The 22,336-nt window shown below is 35.0% G+C and overlaps 1 protein-coding gene across 2 annotated transcripts in view; it reads right to left on the minus strand.

Annotated features, from left to right (window-relative positions):
- The window catches only part of LOC111418585 (serine/arginine repetitive matrix protein 5-like), a 52,729-nt gene extending 35,326 nt beyond the window's left edge, over positions 1-17,403 (minus strand). For both annotated transcript variants that reach the window (XR_011640153.1, XM_023051123.2), the window contains exon 1: positions 17,205-17,403. The gene's annotated coding sequence lies outside the window, so the exon portion shown is untranslated. The remainder of the gene's footprint in view (positions 1-17,204) is intronic.
- Positions 17,404-22,336: the final 4,933 nt, after the last annotated feature.

Here is a 22,336-nt window from a genome sequence, read left to right on the forward strand (position 1 = left end):
CATTCATTTCCTTTCCTTCTGTTGGCAGTGTACCCGATGATACGGGATCATTATGACGTGTGCAGTAACTATATTTGTCCGAATTTACAGAGAGTTTTCAATTTTTGTGAATGTGTTCTACACAGGCAAGTATAGAACACGATGGTAAGGTCATAATCTTTAATTCTTTAAAATGTGTTTTACAACTATCTCGTTGAGGTATCCCCAGTAAGATTCGTATGGCCTTCTTTTGCTGTTTGAAGATTTTCTCCATGTCAGTTGAGACACCCCATGCCATTATACCATAGGTCGCAATGCTGTATAAATACGAAAAGTACACATTTCTTGCTTCCTCTAAAGGTAAGTTCTTTGCTATAACTTTTAGACAGTACAGCGAGCCAGCCAATCGTTGTTTTAGTTTAGTTAACAAGACGACGAGACCGCTAGACACATCTTATCTGATTGCCCCTCTCTAGCAGACCTCAGAATGAGGACCCTCGGGGAAGCATAGCCGACCACAGATGATATCAGGAACTTACCTTTGAGTAATGTCCTGGCCTTCAATAAATCCCTAGGCTGGTTGATGTGAAAAGAGGTAATGTTGGGAGTATGCACAATGGGGCCTAAGTGCGGTGTGCGGGAATCCCGTTTCCTTACATACAAACTTTGTTCGTTGGGACTGCACTACTTGCACTAAGCAGTTTAGTGCAGATGTTGTGTCTTCGTTGGGGATAATATAGTTTAGTGCAGTTACATTTACCTGCATTGAGGTTCATATTCTTAGAAAATAAGTTATTAATCTAAAATGAAAAGCTTTTTGATATCAGATGAAAATTGAAATGGCTACACGTCCCGTAATTGGAGAACTCTAGGTAGGACGTCCAGCGGACATCAGTGTATAATTTTGTTATTTTTCGATAAAATTATTCAAAAAAATTCACAAAAGTTGTTCGAAATGTAAACAAAATAGTGTCAAAATTTGATTAAATTCTAATTAATTCTTCCCATCAATTAATCAATGAAAATGAGCCTCCTAATGTGGTTTCTCCCCTTAAGTTTACAACGGATTGTTGTATAAAAACTTTGGGCTGATGAGAAAACCCTCTCTGATGCCACACTTGTTAGAGGAATGGTGATTAAGTAGTCATAAATTTTTTGAAGATGGCTGCCTCGAACACCCTCGTTTTCAAAGCAGCTAGTGGAGCAGGTGATAACTTTTCTTTAATAGCCATATTTAATTTGTTTGCTAATACACTGTTGGAAATAATTCACGAGCACACCCTATATAATCTGAACGCGTGAAGATAAATCCATAATATTTGCGGAGCACAAAGATTTACTGTCGACGAGTTTATTCAGGGACTTTCGAGTTGTCGGGTCGCAGCATTTTTGACTGAGCCGCTCTTCCAAGTGGAACATTCCGTCGCTATGGAGACCGAAGTGGATGGAAAATACCGGTCGTTTTTAGTGTGGTGTGAGGGACCACATTGTTATTGTACTCTGTGCGCAATGGATGGGCGATCGCGTTACTTAAGCGAGGAATGTTTGTGGGTATGCACATTGAGGTGCACTCACTACGCGAACTGTATGGCGGCGTTTGGTAGATAGTGGACTGCGCGCGCGTCGTGCGATACAGCGGATTCCAGTAACACTCGAGCACCGCAGCATACGTCACGAGTGGGTCAACGCTAGGCATTAGTGGGTTGCCGAGTAGAGGGATATTTTGTTTTCCGACGAATCAAGATTCGAATTGAGCACCGGTGATGCGCGAATTTTAGTTCGTCGGAGACGTGGTGATCGTCTACTCGAGCAGTGTGTGCAAGAACGCCCTATCCACCGACAACTGAGCATTATGGTATAGGGTGCGATTACATATGGTGGACGTACACGTCTGCTGTGTGTATAGCAGACCATGACGGGTCAATGATACATAGATGAGGTGCTACGGTCCGTTGTGCTTCCCTATGTTCGGCGGCTCCCATGTCTGCTATACATGTACGACAGCATATCGGGCGTGTTGTACAGACCTTTGTGGAAGAGCACCCTATACGAATACTTCCATGGCTAGCTCGGTTTCCGCATATGAACCCGATCGAATATGTTTGGGACATGACTGGTCGGAGACTTCTACGTTATTCGGCTTCCTCGGCTAACGTTGAGGAGCTATGGAGGCGAGTTGAAGTGGCATGGTTGGCCATCCCTCTCGCTACAATATAGCGACTTATAGACTCCATGCCACGTCGTGTAGCGATGGTACGCGAAGCTCACGGGGGATACTCTCGCTATTGATGTTTCTCCTCCCAGCAGAGTTGTGCCGTTCTCCATGTGAGAGTAAGTTATGCTACTTTAGTACTACTTCCGTACCAAATTTTATTGCGCTAGACACACGCGTTCAGATTATGCAGGGTGTACTCGTGAATTATTTCCAACAGTGTATTAATGACTCTTGTTCACTTAATGTACTATCTAAATATTTTTGTTCATGTGATGTATTCGGTAGGTTTTCTTTGTTTTTGTCGGTTAGTCTATTTAATAAACTTAGAATTTTTTGTTTTATAGTTTTGCTTAATAATGAAAAAAAGTTATTTTGTGTATTCTTATGTAGGTATTGTAATACTCGAGAAAAACTTGAGTGACGTTCTAATAGTCTTTGTAATAAAGTATTATGTAAGTTAATTGCAATTGGGAAATTTGATTCTTTAAGAGTTTCCATCATAAATGTTATATCTGCCGTTAAGAGATTTGCACCTCTTCGACATATCGAGTATCGGTATCGATATTACCGGGATTCCGGTATTCCGAACCCTAACTATGACGTCATATTAGTGCCATGTCGTGCAGAGTAGGGAAGACCCAACGAAGAAAGCTATATTATTTTTTAAGAGTTATTTTTTTTTACGTATTAATGTCTATCATATAACCTCTAAAAGCACTAGAACTCAATGACAGTTAACTGGGCGTGGCAAATAGTGTGACGTAGAGTACGAGCAACCAACAAAAATACAATGGATGTAGCAGTCCTATTAGATCTGGTTCGAGTGTAAGAAGATAGAATACCTAAGCAAATGTTCAACATGATACCAGAAGGAAACAGAAAGCGTAAGATCCCAATGGGAGGAACCGATTGAGAAGATGGTTAAAAGAAGAAGTAAGAGACGCCGAAATACATAGTGAGTTTTATAACTTATTATTTCTATTTTATGGCAATTACGCTCCGTTAAGCATAAATGTTATAACTTAGAGCCATTGTATTGTACTCATTAACGGATTGAAATTAGAGATGCTTCTCAGTTAAGAGTTTCGTGCCCGTAATTCGGTAACGGCAGCGATAGTATACGGTTTGAAACAAAGTTTGCGCCGGGAAATTATGTTAAAATTGAACCCGACAAGAGATTTAGAAACTTTGAAACGAAAACTATAATGTCATTCTATTAACAACGGTCAGTTTTATTCAACAGGGATCCTTGGCAGGTGTTTAAGGCTTTTTAAGTACCGTTAAAGCTTAACGTTTCAACCGGAGTCGCCCATTAAAAGTTTCAAATCGCGCACCACCCTCCTCGAAGTTCTTAATGCTATTAATTCCGGAACGTTGCCCGTTATGGGCCCGGATGTTTAAATAACGACGGCATCGTGACTATTTTTTTGAACTAAATTTAATTTTAAAAACTGTAAAAAATCTTTTTTTTTATGTTTCATAACATTTTAAATTAAAACAATTTCCCGCCACCACCAAAATAGACCAATATGGCCGATTTTCAAATCTGCCAACTTTAAATAAATAAAAATAATTTTAAACGCTAAACATATTTGAAGTGTTTCACATCTATTTTTATTAATTAACGGTTTTAATTGGATTTATTAATGATAATGAAACGTTTAATTAACAAATTTATACGATTTATAAGCAAGTTTTAATTAAAGAGTAATTAATTAATGTTTGAGGTTATGCTGTAATGAAGTGTCAAACGTTTGTGTTCCGTTTGGATTGATGGTGTTAATTCGTTAAAAGAGGTGAGTTTTATTAATTTATTTATAAATAAATACAAATAGTGGAGGAGCTGGGGGAATTAAATTTAATTAATTTATTGAAAAAAAGAAACGAGCGATGTGAATATATACAAATTTAGTGAATTTATCAAATTGAGTTTTTATGGTTTAAATTTCGCATTGAATCAATATTGAACGGTTAAAGTGGCGCTGTTTAAATAGAAAATACGATTGATATCCGAATCAGCGAATTCGTCCAAAAGCGAAATATCGCGGCAAATTTCAAACCGCACCCTCACCGAGGTTGCAAATTCTCCCTACCTGGCTTCATTAATTCAGTCTGACCAGGTGCCATTTCATCATTAGGAATTTAACCGAAGCCAACACAACTACACCATACGCGAAACGAATTAATTTCGAACAGCTCAAAAATAAAACACCTAAATATTTAAATATTCCAAATAATTTAGCCCAATTTGTTTTTTATTTTTAAACAATTTTGAGAGGGTACAGATTGTACACCAGATGGTATCTGAAGACGTGGCCACTAATTAGATTCTTGAGTGTCTCGGGTGTCGGTCCCCCGAATCCCGGAGATTTGCCGGAGGAAATTGATATTTGCCACAAGTTGAGGGTGACGCAGTTGGGTGTTCTTGTTACCCCACCCTCTCTATCCATTAATTAGCTCTTTGTCTGTTAGGTATAAAAAAAGAACGGATCGAAGTATCAGAATTGGAAACCGATACAATTCTCTTGTTAGTTGACGACAAGAAAAGTATCTCGAGTAAAAAAGTTTCTATTGAAAACGTCTTTTTTTAATGTCTAAATGGAATAAAATCGGGGATGGAAATAAAAAGAACATAAATGAGGTTGAAAAGATAGATGTCTTGTTAACTAGCAACATTCGGGGTTAGTCGTTTGTCTTTCAAGATGGCTAAACGCGAATATTTCTAGTTCTAGAGTTAGTTCTAGTGACAGTGCTAGGTAACACTAACTATCACTAGATAAAACTAAGTTGTACTATATTGTGATTGAACTAAAACTAGAACTAACACTAGACCAAGAACTAGAAACGTTCGGGTTTAGCCGTACGTCTATTAAAACGGCTAAACCCAAATATTTCTAGTTTTAGGTCTAATATTAGTTCTAGTGACAGCGCAAGTGTAAAACCTAGAACTAACACTATACCTAGAACTAGAATCATTCGGGTTTAGCCGTCTTTAGAGACGTGCGGCTAAACCCGAATGATTCTAGTTCGAGATATAGTGTTAGTTTTACATAGCAACAGTGCTAGTCTAAAACTAGAACTAACACTAGAACTAGAATCATTCGGGTTTAGACGTCTTTCGAGACGTGCGTCTAAACCCAAATGATTCTAGTTCTAGGTATAGTGTTAGTTTTACATAGTAACAGTGCTAGTCTAAAACTAGAACTAACACTAGAACTAGAATCATTCGGGTTTAGCCGTCTTGAGAGACGTGCGGTTAAACCCGAATGATTCTAGTTCGAGGTATAGTGTTAGTTTTACATAGTAACAGTGCTAGTCTAAAACTAGAACTAACACTAGAACTAGAATCATTCTTGTTTAGCCGTCTTTAGAGACGTGCGGCTAAACCCAAATAATTCTAGTTCTAGGTATAACGTTAGTTCTACATAGTAACAGTGTTAGTGTAAAACTAGAACTAACACTATACCTAGAACTACTAGGTCTGGAGGCTTTTTAAGCGGGCCAAGACATTAGGTGAATGGGAGAAATATAAACAAGCTCTAACGAATTACACCAAAAATATACGTAAGGCAAAAAGAGAGTCTTGAAGGAGGTTCTGTGAGGGAGTAAAAGACACACCCAACAGTGCAAGAATTCACAAGATTCTCGCTAGAGATCCGGCACTACCCCTGGGCTCACTTAAGCGGCCTGATGATAGTTTTAAAGACTCTAGTAGAATCTCGTTAGAGCTTTTCATGCAGACTCACTTCCCAGGAAGCTTGATGATGATGGTTGATAATGCCACAGCGGGCTATTCCTGCAAGGCAAAGCGCCCCTCAAATACGGATTGGAGTGTAGCTAGAAAAGTCGTTACTTGCACATCCGTCGACCTGGCGATTCAAACGTTTAAGCCGTTCAAATCGCCCGGAGAAGATAATATCTGTCCTGCTTTGTTACAGCAAGGAAAGTCACTGTTGCGTATTTTGGTAAACATTTTCAGAGCGAGTGTCGCCTGGAAATGTGTACAGCAGAATGAACTAAGGTAAGGGTATCTTATATACCTCAAGCGGGCCGTGCCCTACTCCTAATACCTTTCGACCCATCAGCCTAACGTCATTTCTGTTGAAAACCCTTGAAAAAGTTCTGGAACGATATATCCGTACGGTGCCATTGGTGTAGAAATACAAGCTATGCTGAAGACATTGTCGTTATGGTCAAAGAAACCTGTTTGTCGAGGATATCTAAAGTTTTCCAGGTGACCCTAGATACCATTTGCGCTTGGTGTAAGGGAAAGAACCTCTCGATAAACCTCGACAATTGTTGTGCTCTTCATCCGGAAACGAAAGTTGGATGGACTAATCTGGCCAACTATCCAAGGTGAAGAAATTCCTTTCTCAAAGGAAGTCAAATAGGAGTAGTCCTAGACAAAACCTTGTCATGGAATGGACATATTCAGAGAGTTTTGCACAAAGCTAGACTATCCTCGTGGACTTGTCGCAGTCTTTGTGGAAAAAATTTGGGTCTTACCCCTGAAAGACTGTACTGGCTCTATGTGAGTATGGTTAGACCTATGATCACATACGGAGCAGCAGCCTGATATAGGAAAGCCCGACAGACTTCAGTTATCAGTAAACTTTCACGAATTCAACGAGTAGCTGGATTGACAATCTCTACCTATCAATGCCGTCAAAATTCTCTGGTTTAGACAGATATTTGCTTGTTCACAGATCAAAAACGCCTGAAGGAGTCGGAGCAGGAGTACACTGCCAGACACCTCGAATTAAGCAAGCTTACAGCCTGGGTACGTACTGTACTGTATTCCAGGCGGAAGTATTTGCTATAGACATGGGTGTTAAAATCCTTCTTGAGAGAGGGGTGAAGAACATGACAGTATGAATTTTCTCAGAAATCGGTGTGGCTCTGGTTAATGATATAGTTAATGACACACTGAGTTGTGATAACAGAATTTCTCTGATCTGGGTCCCGGATCACTATGGGGTTGCTGGCAATGAAGCATCAGGTGAGAGGGCAGCGCTATAGCGTTTGTGGGGCCGGAACCAGCAGTTGCTGTATCATTTGCGATGGCCAAATATAGCATTGGACTGTGGGCTGAAGAGAAACTTCGCCTATTGTGGACCAATTCTCCTGGAATCAGAGATATCATTCTCTATTTTTCTCAGTTTATCTCCTCAAAGGATCTGAATGACCCTTCACCCAGCAAGGTATTAGGGTCGATTTACACTGTGATGTAGGTCTCGGTCTGATCAAATCTCGCTGTGTCTACACTACTAGTGTCACAATCAGTCTGTCTCGATCCATGGTCGACATAGGACGTTGATAAAACTCGCCAAAAAATGGCATTTTTCAGTTGAAGGATTAGCGATTGTTTTGGATGAACAGTATACAATTTAAAAAAATTACAACGTAAAATGAAGAGAAGAAGAATGTGGATAAATCCCAGTTTATTAACGAGAAAACAGAAGACGAATATCATACTTTATATCGTCATTTCATAGACGACGAAGAAAAATTTTCATAATATTGTCGAATGGACTCCGGAACATTCGAAATGATTTTGAAAAACGACCGATGACACATTGGGGTTGAAACAAAAGTATATTCACACTGTCGGTACAAGTCGTGACAGGTCCGATCTCGCTTCAGTCAAATATTCTTTTCGACGAACCGGCACCGGCGCGATGTCGGCTTGGAAGTAGAGCGATACGATAGTGAGTATATTAATATTAATATTGTATTTAAGAATATTTGACCGGACCGAGTCCGGAGTGAGATTGACCCGTGAACGGCATCACAGTGTGAATCGGGCCTTAATGTTCGTTAAGAGCATTGGACTGCATGGTGAAATTTGATAACGATATCTATCGGGGAAAACAATAGATCCTTAGGGTCGCGGTGCAAGGTTGGTTGGTCCGCCTACCCTATATGTGGTCTATTTAAGGTAATACCTAGAACTAGAATCATTCGGGTTTAGCCGTCTTGAGAGACGTGCGGCTAAACCCAAATGATTCTAGTTCTATGTATAGTTAGTTCAAAATATACTATCTTGCTATAAACTTCTGCACCGTTTTGAATCTAGAAAAGGGATAGAAATTGGACTCCAACCCGGCTGTGGACTACAAAAAAACCATTTAAAACACGTAATCAATAGTTGGGAGACCTCAAAGGTAGCCTTACGCTGGAAAGAACTTCCAGGTCACAGACAGTCGAAGAATATGATAACTCCGTCCCAAAACAAACCCAAAGAGGTTTTATACCATCTCTTCCACATTAGACAAATTGAGGGTCAAACTTATCAACTTTGTACGATGAGTCAGAGACTGCTTAACATATAGTGTGAATACGTCGCCAGAAGACACAAAATTGTCGTTAAAGTACGCCTGACACCTACACAACATAAAGGATCAAGACCTTGGAGCTATACCACAGAATAACTAGTCAGAGTGGAGGCGGGCAGGAGAGCAGTGAAATATGAAGAAAGAATAGAAGGGTGGCCAAACTGCGGGATCTTAGGGGAGTGTTGGAGGGAAATTAGAGAGGAAAAGGAGACAGAGACGACTATTATAGAAGCTCGGTCTTCTATGACAGTATTCGGTAACTGAGATAAATAGTAGACGAAGTGTGGGTAGGGAGATGTGGAGGGAGTTGAAAGATAGGGACCGAGATGTACAGAGATAGGAAAGAAGGACACAAATAAATGAGGGAAGGTATAACGAAAGGTATAAGGACATAATTACGGAGGGGCTGCCTAGATACTTGTTATTGGAAGGAGATGAGGAAGGGAAGAAGTTGGTGGCGAGGTTCCATTGTGGAAACGAGGAGAGAGAGCTAACAGATACTGGATGGCCGATGAGGAGAGGTGGTGTAGGCTATGCAGGGAGGAATGAGAAACGTTGGAACATATGTTGAATGGGTGCAGTGAGTTGAGGGAGGAGGAGTTGGACCGAGGGCAGATCATAGGAGAGGGGAAACGATGGATGAGGGGATGATTGGGCCGAGGAGCCGGTGAAAATAATATATTAATACTGTATATATAATGTATTAAAGGGAAAATTTTAAATATCAAAAAACAATAAAACTAAAAATGACACTAACGTCGATTCGTTTGATGTTGGCGGCATCTCGCTTCAGGATCTCCCCTCAGCCCGGCAACAATAACACTAACAATTATTGAATTTTATGTTTAACTTTAAATTGAAGTACCTTAATAAATTTACAAATGATGTAATTAATGTTATCCAGCAGCAAACAATTTCGCTTTAGTAACACACCGTCGAAATTCAATTCGGTCCTTTTCGAATCGCGACGACAAAGTGTCTACAACGGGGAGACATAAACCCAATCGAATAGTCCAATTGACAGTTTTACCCTGAAACCGGACCGGAAAGAAAAGGCCAAAGGGGTGGGAATCGGAAAATATCGCCCAACATACATTTCCGGTCTCACCATTTCCACTTTAGGTTAGGAACTAACCCGACGGAAAGTAAAGCGATTTCAACGGTTATCCGAGAAAAAAGTTGCTTGGAGAATTTGAAAAACATGAGAATTAAATCTGTAAAAGTATTTTTTAACGATCTCATTAAGATACGCCTTTGGGGGTGACTTTATGAATGTAGGCGTGGAAGAAAAGGATGGAATTTTTTGATAACGGAGAGAGAAAATTATTTGACCCGTAAAAGGCAAGTGGGTGAAGCCACACGGGAATTCTAGGATGCTGTTTATCATTAACTGGGACGGTGTTATGTAGATTGAGTTTAATCATGGTTCATGGAGCGTGTCCAATCTAAAACGCTTAATACAGTTAACTTTGAAATTGAAAACTTAAAAAAAGCAATATATCAAGATTACATTTATAATAATAATATACCGGATTTTCTTGATGATGATACAAATGCATTGAAAAATCGGCATGGGTGGATATTGGAAGTCTTTATGTCAGGTATGAATGCTTGATGCACTTCAAAAACATCAATAGAATAGTTATTTGAAGTATTAAGAGACGTAGAAGCAATATGGAATTGACAAAATCCTCTCATTAATGCTTAAACACACAATTAAATGAAGCTGAACTCAACACTATTCGTGCAAGATTAAAAAGCAATATGGCTATGATCACATTTTATTTGGAATATCCAAATACTGACTCTTAAAAGTAGATGATAAAATATGTTGGGCGTTGACAAGCTATTGAGTCATCGATTAACGTGAATCATATCGCCTATGGCATGAAATACAATGCTGCCCACATTGTCTGAAGATTACACATGTTGCTACGAATTTAGAATATATGAACGAAAGCTTCTCATGTCAAGTTTCTGCAGAACAATTTTATTCTATACAAAAGCTATGTTGAAGCTATAAAATTACCTAGGGAAGCAAATTCAAACATTTATACAGGGGTGGCACGCTAATTAACACACCGTACTGCATCTATAAGAATATGAATATTCATTCAGTATTTGGTTGGGTACCCTTTTTGTGTAATTACAGCTGCACATCTTCTTTGCATAGACGACACAAGCATATCTCTCGGAATTTTCTGCTATTCTTGCTGGATAATGTCCCATAATTCTTGTACCGTCTTTAGTTTTAGCGTCATAACTCTTCTTTTAATAATTGCCCATAAGTTCTCAATTGGATTTCAATCCGGGGTCTGTACAGGACAATCCACCAGTCGTATTGTTCGATTCTGTAACCACTGTTTCATCAGTATTGACCTATGACAAGGCGCATTGTCTTATTGGAAAACCATTTTCTAATAAATTGCTGACAATTGCATTTCGCTGACAACATAAAAACCTGTTCGTTGCGACCACGGTTTACACACTTTTCAGTTGACAAGACATTGCACTTACTTACACTTAATTGCACTATGACGTCATACTAGTGCCATGTCGTGCAGAGTAGTGCAGTCCTAACGAACAAAGCTATTGTTTCAAGGCAAATATGTCATTTTTACATCGTTTTTAAAAATTGAATATCTCATCAAGTATTAACGCTGTGAGTTAGCAATATATACGGTTGGATAACTAAATTTAGTTGTATTCATAATATGATAAAATATACAGGGGTTCCATTTAAAAAAAATAAATGTAACATCCTGTATAAATGAAAATAATTTTTGTGTTGAGTCAAACAAGACGGTAAATACACTGAGGATGCTAAGTAATCGTTGTAGCTCCTACTGAGTACACACTTCCCTTCCTCAAAAGTCTGCCCCCACCCAGATGCCGACCCTGAAGTAATGGACATAATCCGTCCATCAGGTTGGGTTCGCAGCATAGCTGAGAACGTTTTTACACCTAACAGAGTAAGGTGGGCTATTTCTAATTCTAGTGACAGTACTAAATAACACTAAGTAGCACCAGATGACGCTAAGTTATTCTATATTTTTATTGAATTAAAACTAGAACTAACACTAGACCTGAAGACGCACGGCTAAACACGAAACTTTCTAGTTCTAGTTTTATTTCAATAAAAATGTAGAACAACCTAGCGTTATCTGGTGCTACTTAGTGTTATCTAGCACTGTCACTAGAACTAGTACTAGATCTATTTCCTATAATGCATCATAAAGTATACTGGATGTCTCACGTAACTGCCAATTATATTTTTGCCAATTTTACCTTTAAACTATGAGAGATAAGAGTCAAAGCCAGAAGGTAGTTGATAGTATCCAAAGAAATTAGGTACACTATAAGGTAAACGCACCAGTGTTTGACCTGTTAAGGATTTTTTAATGTCAGTGTTTGACCGAGCCATATTATTTTTCTTGTAGATCCCTCTGCCTTTACATAAAATGATCAAAATATGATCAAATACACATCTGATTCATTTAAAGTTACTTACCCTACATATAAAATATAACATCATGAAGTAGTATTTTTTAAAAATTAAAAAGGAAAACAGTATTTCGCATTTAGTGTTTGACCACTTTGATTACATTACTTGACCAATAATATCTAGTCTTTGACCTTAAAACCGTCAATGTTTGACCGATTCTCAATATAATATTCATTTTCATTATTTTTCCATACTATTTTGTTCACAAAAAAAGTTTATATTTTTTGACTCTTGAAGAACATCTTTTAAAACAGGAGTAAAATGCCCTTGACTTTACTTTTCACCCAAATTTTGTGTTTTCCAACTGGGTTTTTGTAACAGGCAAACCCCTGCTGAATGAAACAACCATTCAACCAGTAGTTTTTCTTCATCAGAATTTAAAAATGCTGGTGGGCCCATTTTCCTCTGCACAGGTGTTTTTCCTTTTTCTTTATAAATAAGGTTTTACTTTGGAACGTTAATCATCTTGGCTGCTTTTTCATAAGATAAACTCCTACTTCTTACATCGAGAGTCTTTTGGAGATCTTCTTCACTATTTTTAAACTTAGGCTTCGTTGTCATATTGGTACTGAGAAAATGTTAACCTGACTCATATTTCCTAAATTTTCCATATAGATTTTCCATTTTTTGATAATTGACCATTATAAGAGTCAGCGTTTGACCAACCTTTTATCTTTTTAATTTTACAGACTCATTACTGGTTAAGTGCGGTCAATTACTTTTATTGTTATAAAAAAGGTTTAAAAAAATAGAAAAGAATCAAACATTTATATTTATATTACGCTTAAATATATATAAAATTTAAAATCGGTTAAAAAATTCAGTTTTGAGTGTTTGTGTCCTATAAATGACCAAAAGAGGAACCAGTAATTGACCGCATATTTAACCTGATTGTATCTTACTTTTAAAGTATAAAAGTTTTGGTCAAATACTAAACAACTTAAACGGGAAGATATAAGTTTTAAAAACAGGTATTACACATTTTTCCATTTTATTAATCAAATATAAATCCTTGTGAGATTATAAAACAAGCAATTCGTCTAGTATTTGACCGTTTGGTCAAACACTAATTTTTAATAAAATTTAGAACTACCAGTCATTGACCGGCTTTATTTCAACAAATAATTAATTAAAGCGGTATTTTTTTAATATAATCAATAGAAAACATTATTAGATCACTGACAAACAAAAAAAAACATCATACATGTAAAAACGGCTGAATAGTACTACCCCGTTTGGGCGAATTTCTAAACATAAAAATTACGCTTTTTAACACGATGTGAATAGGCCGGCAGTTAGCGCGAAATTAAACAACAAAAACTCAAGAACGGTATGGCCGTGGACTTTTTGTGTACTAGGGGGTGGAGAGGAGACTGGTGGCTGTTTATGGATATATTTATATTTTTTTAGATATTCCTTGGATCCTTATTTTTTATATTTTTTTACAAAAACGGTCAAACACTGACCAACGGTCAATTACTGGCGTTTTACCCTACAGCGTGTTCATAAAATCTTGTACATTTTGATGTTTTTCAAATGACTTTTCTATAAGTTTTTTAAATGGAATACCCTATATATTACGTTCTGGTTGAATTGGCCATCCATATCTAACTTTAGTAGTTTTTGTGATATTTACAGTTTAAAGAAACATGTGTAATAAAATATGCCGTTATTGTACTTAGGCCCACTTTTACCACCTCTTGATAAATTTAACCGATAGATAAATTGGAGCTCTTAGGCCCACTTTTACCACCTCTTGATAAATTTAACCGATAGATAATTACCATGGTTACAGCGGTTTTAAGCGCTCTCATTGGCTAAGAACGCCAATTTATCTATCGGTTAAATTTATCAAGAGGTGGTAAAAGTGGGCCTTAACCAATGAGAGCGCTTAAAACCGCTGTAACCATGGTAATTATCTATCGGATAAATTTATCAAGAGGTGGTAAAAGTGGGCCTTAATATTACATTCTGTCAATTATTGTTAGTTTATTTTTATTTTGTTTGATTAATATTTTATAATATTCTATAAACATGCCGTATACTGTATCTAATATCTTTGGATACTGTCATATTTCTGTAGACTTTGACTATTATCTGACATAGTTTAAAGGCAAAAATGTCATTTACATCGTTTTTAAAAATTGAATATCTCAGGAAGTGTTAATGCCGTGAGTTAGCAACATACAGGGTGTCTCAACGAGACCGTTAATTAGACGTTTCTGGGGTTCTGGCCAAAATAAAAATTTGATAATTTAGATTTAAGTATTATTTTTAGTAACTCAGCCTTTGACGTTTGACACTAGGTTAAATATCGATACGTGTGCATTTTTCAAAAAACCCTATTTATCTCCCAAATTATTAATGTTACGACTAACTGTAAGTAATAAAATATGGGGGGTGCCATTTAAAAAAATGAAGTAGTACTTCCAAATTTCGAAAAGTTAACGTGCCATAGTAAAATGATTAAACGTTCTAGACAGCCGTTTTCGGCACCAAAACATACTCCATCATGTTACTTAAGGTGAGTTTAGACATGCATGGATTTAGTGGCGCCAGTAGTTGCGCCAGTTCTACTTGCACGCCAATAAAGGTTTACATTACATGTACCACTGGCGTGGCACATGTAAAAAATAAGTGACACGCCAGGTTAACGTAATTGGGATTTAATTTTAATGCAATGAAACATAACTTAAATTTGACATTAAAAAATTTTGTATTTTTGTGGACACTCACCTATGTTGCCATGGTTACATGTTTTAGACTCATCACTGGCGCCAGTAATTTCAGAAGGGTGCAGACTTTTCCGATCCATGCATGCATGGTTTCAACTTGCATGCCAGTTGATGTTTACACATGCAATTTAATTTTACTGGCGCGCCAGTTTTTATTGGCGCCACTAAATCCATGCATGTGTAAACTCACTATTAAGCATGTTCTGAATCCCAAATTGATATCCCAAAAATCTAATGTTCTCTAATTTTTTGAACAAATATGATAAAATACACAGAGCATTCCATTTCAAAAAATTAAATGCAACATCTTGTATAAATGAAGCCGTCTTAAGAGACGTACAGCTAAACACGAATGATTCTAGTTCTAGATATAGTGTTAGTTTTACATGGCACAGTGCAAGTGTAAAAACACTAGACTTAGAAATATTTGGGTTAAGCCGTGCAAAACTTTCTAGTTCTGGATCTAGTGTTAGTTCTAGTTTGAATTGTTATGCAGCGCTAGACCAAAAACTAGAATCATTCGGGTTTAGCCGTCTTACGAGACGTACGGCAAAACCCAAATGTTTCTAGTTCTAGGTCTAATGTTAGTTCTAGTGACAGTGCAAGTCTAAAACTAGAACTAACACTGTACCTAGAATTAGAATCATTTGGGTTTAGCCGTCTTAAGAGACGTGCGGCTAAATCCAAATGATTCTAGTTCTAGGTATAGTGTTAATTCTACATAGTAACAGTGCTAGTGTAAAACTAGAACTAACACTAGAACTAGAAAGTTTCGGGTTTAGCCACACGTCTCTAAAGACGGCTAAATCCAAATGATTTTAGTTCTAGGTATAGTGTTAGTTTTACATGGCACAGTGCAAGTGTAAAAACACTAGACTTAGAAACATTTGGGTTAAGCCGTGCAAAACTTTCTAGTTCTAGATCTAGTGTTAGTTCTAGTTTTAATTGTTATGCAGCGCTAGACCAAGAACTAGAATCATTCGGGTTTAGCCGTCTTACGAGACGTACGGCAAAACCCAAATGTTTCTAGTTCTAGGTCTAATGTTAGTTCTAGTGACAGTGCAAGTGTAAAACTAGAACCAACACTGTACCTAGAATTAGAATCATTTGGGTTTAGCCGTCTTAAGAGACGTGCGGCTAAATCCAAATGATTCTAGTTCTAGGTATAGTGTTAATTCTACATAGTAACAGTGCTAGTGTAAAACTAGAACTAACACTAGACCTAGAACTAGAAAGTTTGAAGTTTCTGAAGACGCACGGCTAAACCCGAAACTTTCTAGTTCTAGGTCTAGTGTTAGTTCTAGTTTTAACTACTATTCAGCGCTAGATTGTTAAATATTTTTATTAATTAAAACTTGAACTAATATTAGAACTAGAAATAGCCGTCTTAAGAGAGAGGAGAGTCTAGTGACGGTGTTAGTTAAACCAGATAACGCAAAGTTATTCTATATTTTTATTGAACTAAAACTAGAACTAACACTAGTTTAGCCGCGTGTCTTCAGACGATAGATTTATTTATATCTCAAATGATTTAGTAATTATCGACCGCCGAGATACTAATAACTCACCCTGTATATACTTTCCGATGCGTTAAAGGAGATTGAAAGCTTTCAAAAGGCTATCATTGCTTCTATAACTTTTCCACCAACGACGTGTTCCGATAAAAGAAGTTTTAACACATTGAGAAGGGTAAAGAGAGTGGCTCAGCTGTTAGGAAGTGTCAAGCTATACTAAATCAGTGAGTTAACATAAAAAGGAAGCGTTATACAGTATTGGTTAGATTTATCATTTAGTGACTAAAATAAAACGTTTTCCTTTAAATTATATAGATTAAAATTGATTAATTTAATCGAAATAAACAATTTATTGATAATAAAACTAATAATAATCTGTTAAAATCTAGCAGACAACCGCCTCGGCTCGGCCTTGACCGTCGAATATAATGTCAAATCGATATTTTCCCTGAAAGACAGTTTCCCAACTTAGGGGAGGACATTTAAATGCAAATTTAGCCCGTTATACATTTTTTGGAACAGCTTTATCTTTTCAAATTTATTAATTAAACGAAAACTTGGACAAAAAAATCCAAAAAGAACATAATTCGATTTAATTCCGATCAATTAAATTATGAATAAAAATTGTCTTGTAACAATTTTCTACTTTACCCATGAAAAATGAATCGGGGTGTGATCGTTTAGTAAAGTTGCTAACATAACATATGGTGGTAATGATACGTTATTCAATAAATTGCAAGTGTGCGTGTCGGAAATTAAGGGTTAAAAAATCTTTTTTAAATTGTTTCTAAATGTTTATTCCCGCATAAATAATAAAATTTATTAATAAGGTGAATTTCGAATTATTTATATGAATAAAAATCGCTTTGTTTTGGTGGATTAAATTTGAAATGGTATAAATAATAATTTAATTTAACTCACCCTCTTTTTCTTAAGAAAATAGCATCAAAATCGAATCGAAACGATTTGATGTGTTTATTTATCGTTGTTTTTTTTTTAAACAAAAAATGATTTCTTGCGTACTCTTCTTTTTGCACAACCCCGAGTTCGATTTTGAAGCGTCTTATTCGTTTGGGCGCCGCGACGCTACTGGAAGAGCGTCGCAACGTCGACTGTATGCTGCTACGCGCACGTTTTTATGCCTAGCTAGGGGATGATATCAAATTAATTATAATAAAATAAATTCCAAAGTCATTTCTACGAGATGCGAAATAATTGAGTCGTGTTTTCGAAAGGTACTAGAATCCTTTAGCACGACTTGAATTATAGATTACTCGCGGTTTTCCATCCGCATTATGCGGACGAGAAGCCATTAGGTCCATTGTCCGTTTTAACGTATTCCGAATTTCAATTACGAACGACATCTGGTGGAATGCTTAAGCGATTTGCTCGACTTACTAAAGGTGAGACAAATTCTCCTCTCTATCCTAAAACTTTCCATCGAATAACTTTGTTTCGACTAAAATTTGAGCGTATCCATAACTTACTTGGTTAGGTTGTAAATATTTCCGGGGTTAGACATCGCTTTAAACTTTAAACCATTTTCCAAGATTACGTACTCTGATTTATTACCTTTAGTATAAAATAACAAGAATAATTAATCTCTGTAATTTGTAATTCATTGGAAATACTCGGTTTGAAATTGAAACGGTTTTACAATTTAAAGTTGTGATTATTGAGCAGAATACAGCACGCAACCCAATTTCTGGTCATGTTTATCACGCAGCGGTGCTACAACGAACACCACGCTCGATTAGCACGCAAGATCTAGTTTCTAAACTATACCCTTTGCGTTTAGAGCCCTTCACGCTCGTTTTGCGATAGAAAGAAACTCCCCGCCCAATATAAAGTAGCACCATGGGGGGGCTGAGTCAAGATTTTCCTGATTGATGGTGGCAGAAATTGTTTTAAATCGATATTTTCAAATATCTCGAAATGTTATAACTAGCGACATCTATGAAGTAGTGGAAAAGTTATTTCTCTTAACTCTACCCTTGTTTTGGATCGATGTCTTGATAATTATTTGATGAAAAAATCTGCAAATATCTCAAAATTACCTTTTCTTTTCATTTTAAATCATTTTAATTTAGTCATTGAGCTTTTTCTGTTAACATTTTGTACATTTTATGATTATACAGGGTGTTTCTAAGTAAGTCGTGGCATAAATTTAATCAAAAATACTAGAATCAAAGTGATGATTCTTCAGGTTTAAAAAGTCAACCTCAATTTTGACATATTTGTAATCGTCGTGAAAAATCCTTTAAAATGAGTCCAAACATGATACGTTTAATTTCAATATTACTCGAGATATAAGCAACTTCCGGTTTGAAATGTCAACGTCATTATTGACATATTCTTAATTTTTATAAAATGTCTTAATATTTGTCAAAAACAAGAATATAATAAAAAAAATCAAAAATTAAGGTTGGTATTAATATTTAAAAATTAAATTGCTATCTTCATTGTTGCTAACTTCAGGTTTAATGTTTTTTATTCTAACTTTTTTGTTTTTTGAGATAAGTGCGTCTTATTTGGACTCATTTTAAAGGTTTTTTAATAAAGAATACATCATAAAAGAACATCATGAAGTTGTCCATTTGTCTATTATATGGTAACTAACTTCCGGTTTAAACTGCCAACGTCAATTTTGACATATTTGTAATTGTCGTGAAAAATCCTTTAAAATGAGTCCAAACATGATACGTTTAATTCCAATATTACTCGAGATATAAGCAACTTCCGGTTTGAAATGTCAATGTCATTTTGACATATTCTTAATTTTTATAAAATGTCTTAATATTTGTCACAAAAATATAATAAAAAATCAAAAATTAAGGTTGGTATTAATATTTAAAAATTAAATTGCTATCTTCACTGTTGCTAACTTCAGGTTTAATGTTTTTTATTCTAACTTTTTTGTTTTTTAAAATAACTGCGTCTTGTTTGAACTTATTTTAAAGGATTTTTAATAAAGAATACATTATGAAAGAACACCATGAAGTTGTCTTTTTGTCTACTATATAATAACTAACTTCAGGTTTAAAATGTCAACCTCAATTTTGACATATTTGTAATCTTCATTAAAAATCCTTTAAAATGAGTACAAACACGACATATTTATCTTCAATATTAATGAAGTTATGGTCAACTTCCGGTTAAGAATGTCAACGTCAATTTTGACATATTTGTAATCGTCGTGAAAAATCCTTTAAAATGAGTCCAAACACGATACGTTTAATTTCAATATTACTCGAGATATAAGCAACTTCCGGTTTTAAATGTCAATGTCATTTTGACATATTCTTAATTTTTATAAAATGTCTTAATATTTGTCATAAAAATATAATAAAAAAATAAAAAATTAAGGTTGGTATTGATATTTAAAAATTTAATTGCTATCTTCATTGTTGCTAACTTCGGGTTTAATGTTTTCTATTCTAACTTTTTTGTTTTTTGAGATAAGTGAGTCATCTTTGGACTCATTTTAAAGGTTTTTTAATGAAGATGACAAATATGTCAAAATTGACGTTGACGTTTCAAACCGGAAGTGATTGTATCTCCATTAATATTAAAGCTAAATATGTCAAGTTTGGACTCATTTTAAAGGATTTTTTATGAAATTCACAAATATGTTAAAATTAATAGTTGAAAGTTGAGGTGGCTGAATGTTTACCAGGAAATTGATCATACAGTAAACAAAGAATTGATCTTAAAAGTAATTATAAGCAAATGTTGTGGTTTGTTTGATGATGATGTTCTGGAAGGAAGTGATGATAACCTAATTTTAACTGATGTACGTACAACCTGGAAATAATTTTTTTGATTTCAAAGATGAAAATTAAAAAAAGACTTTTTCAAGAATGTACAATTTTGCGGTGATAATCTTTTTGAGCAATTGGTTTTTTAAAAGCAAACTTAAAATAAAAGTGGATTTCAAAGTTACAAGATTCTACGTTTACTTGTTTATTATATTTTATATGTTTTAAATAACTTAAAATTTTTAAATAATCTTAATACCTACTTTATAAGTTGCAGTGTTGGGTTTTTGTACCAAAAGAGTCAGACTTATGTATAATTTATGTGTAATTCAAACAGTTATTAACTGCTAACTAGAAACTAGTTACTATTATTTTAAAAATATTTTAACTACTTGGTAGTTAAACTACTTTTTGATGAAAGTGGTTAGTATGTCAACTTTAATTTTATGATTATATTCGTAATCTTCATAAAATAACCTTTAAAGTAAGTCCAAACATGACTCATTTCTCTCAAAAAAAAAAAAGTTTGAACTTTTAACTATTAATTTTAACATATTTGTCAACTTCATAAAAAATCCTTTAAAATGAGTCCAAACTCGACATATTTAACTTTGATATTAATGGAGATACAATCATTTCCGGTTTGAAACGTCAACGTCAATTTTGACATATTTGTCATCTTCATTAAAAAACCTTTAAAATGAGTCCAAACATGACGCATTTATCTCAAAAGACAAAAAAGTTAGAATAAGAAACATTAAACCCGAAGTTAGCAACAATGAAGATAGCAATTTAATTTTTAAATATTAATACCAACCTTAATTTTTGATTTTTTTCTATTATATTTTTGTTTTTGTGACAAATATTAAGACATTTTATAAAAATTAAGAATATGTCAAAATGACGTTGACATTTCAAACCGGAAGTTGCTTATACCTCGAGTACTATTGGAATTAAACGTATCATGTTTGGACTCATTTTAAAGGATTTTTCACGACGATTACAAATATGTCAAAATTGACGTTGACATTCTTAACCGGAAGTTGACCGTAACTTCATTAATATTGAAGATAAATATGTCGTGTTTGTACTCATTTTAAAGGATTTTTAATGAAGATTACAAATATGTCAAAATTGAGGTTGGCTATTTAAACCTGAAGTTAGTTATCATATAATAGACAACTTCATGATGTTACCATCTGGAAAAATAGAAATCCCCCAAGACAACATATGACCCCTAACCTCAAATTAACTTTAACGGCAAGGTGCACGACGCCATAACGTTTTATAATTTCTTAATCCTCTTCAATCTCAATTCTCTAAGGTTGTCAGTGTAATTTGAAAATGAAAACATATAAAGAAACACTCAACGACATTTATCCTAAGAATCTTTTCTAACCAATTGACGTAAGTTTTTAAAAATGTTTAATGTAATTGTTCAAATAATGTAACGCGTTTATTGTTTTAAGATTAACATATAAAATATGATTTGTATTAATACAGGTATTCTCCTGATAATGCTATATGTGGCGAAACCGGTAGAGAAAAAGAAATAAATAAAGTAATCCATTTGAAATGCAAAAAATCGAATTTTATTTACATTGAATATAAAATGGAAAGAAAATCATTAAATAATATTAAACGTATCATGTTTGGACTCATTTTAAAGGATTTTTCACGAATATTACAAATATGTCAAAATTGACATTGACATTCTTAACCGGAAGTTGACCATAACTTTATTAATATTGAAGATAAATATGTCGTGTTTGTATTCATTTTAAAGGATTTTTAACGAAGATTACAAATATGTCAAAATTGAGGTTGATATTTTAAATCTGAAGTTAGTTATTATATAATGGACAACTTCATGGTGTTTTTTTATGATGTATTCTTTATTTTAAAAAAATATTAAAATGAGTCCAAACATGATGTTGCTGGATATCACTATGTTGTATATTTTTATTGCACTAAAACTAGAACTAACACTAGATCTAGAAAAAATCGTGTTTAGCCGTACGTCTGAAGACGACTAAACTGAACTCGAATTTTTCTAGTTCTTGTGTTAGTTCTAGTTTTAATTGCTGTTCAACGCTACATTGTTGTATATTTTTATTGAACTAGAAGTAGTACTAACACTAAACTTAGAAACATTCGGGTTTTACCGTCTTAAGACTAAGGATTGAAATTTTGCTTAAATAATGAAACAGAATTGGCTGTAACTTTAACAATTTTTAATTTATTTTATTTTTACAAAAATTGTAGCAGTTACTGAGCAAATGTCCGAAATCTCTT

Source organism: Onthophagus taurus, chromosome 3 (genome assembly GCF_036711975.1).
Source record: "Onthophagus taurus isolate NC chromosome 3, IU_Otau_3.0, whole genome shotgun sequence".
Classification (NCBI taxonomy): domain Eukaryota; kingdom Metazoa; phylum Arthropoda; class Insecta; order Coleoptera; family Scarabaeidae; genus Onthophagus; species Onthophagus taurus.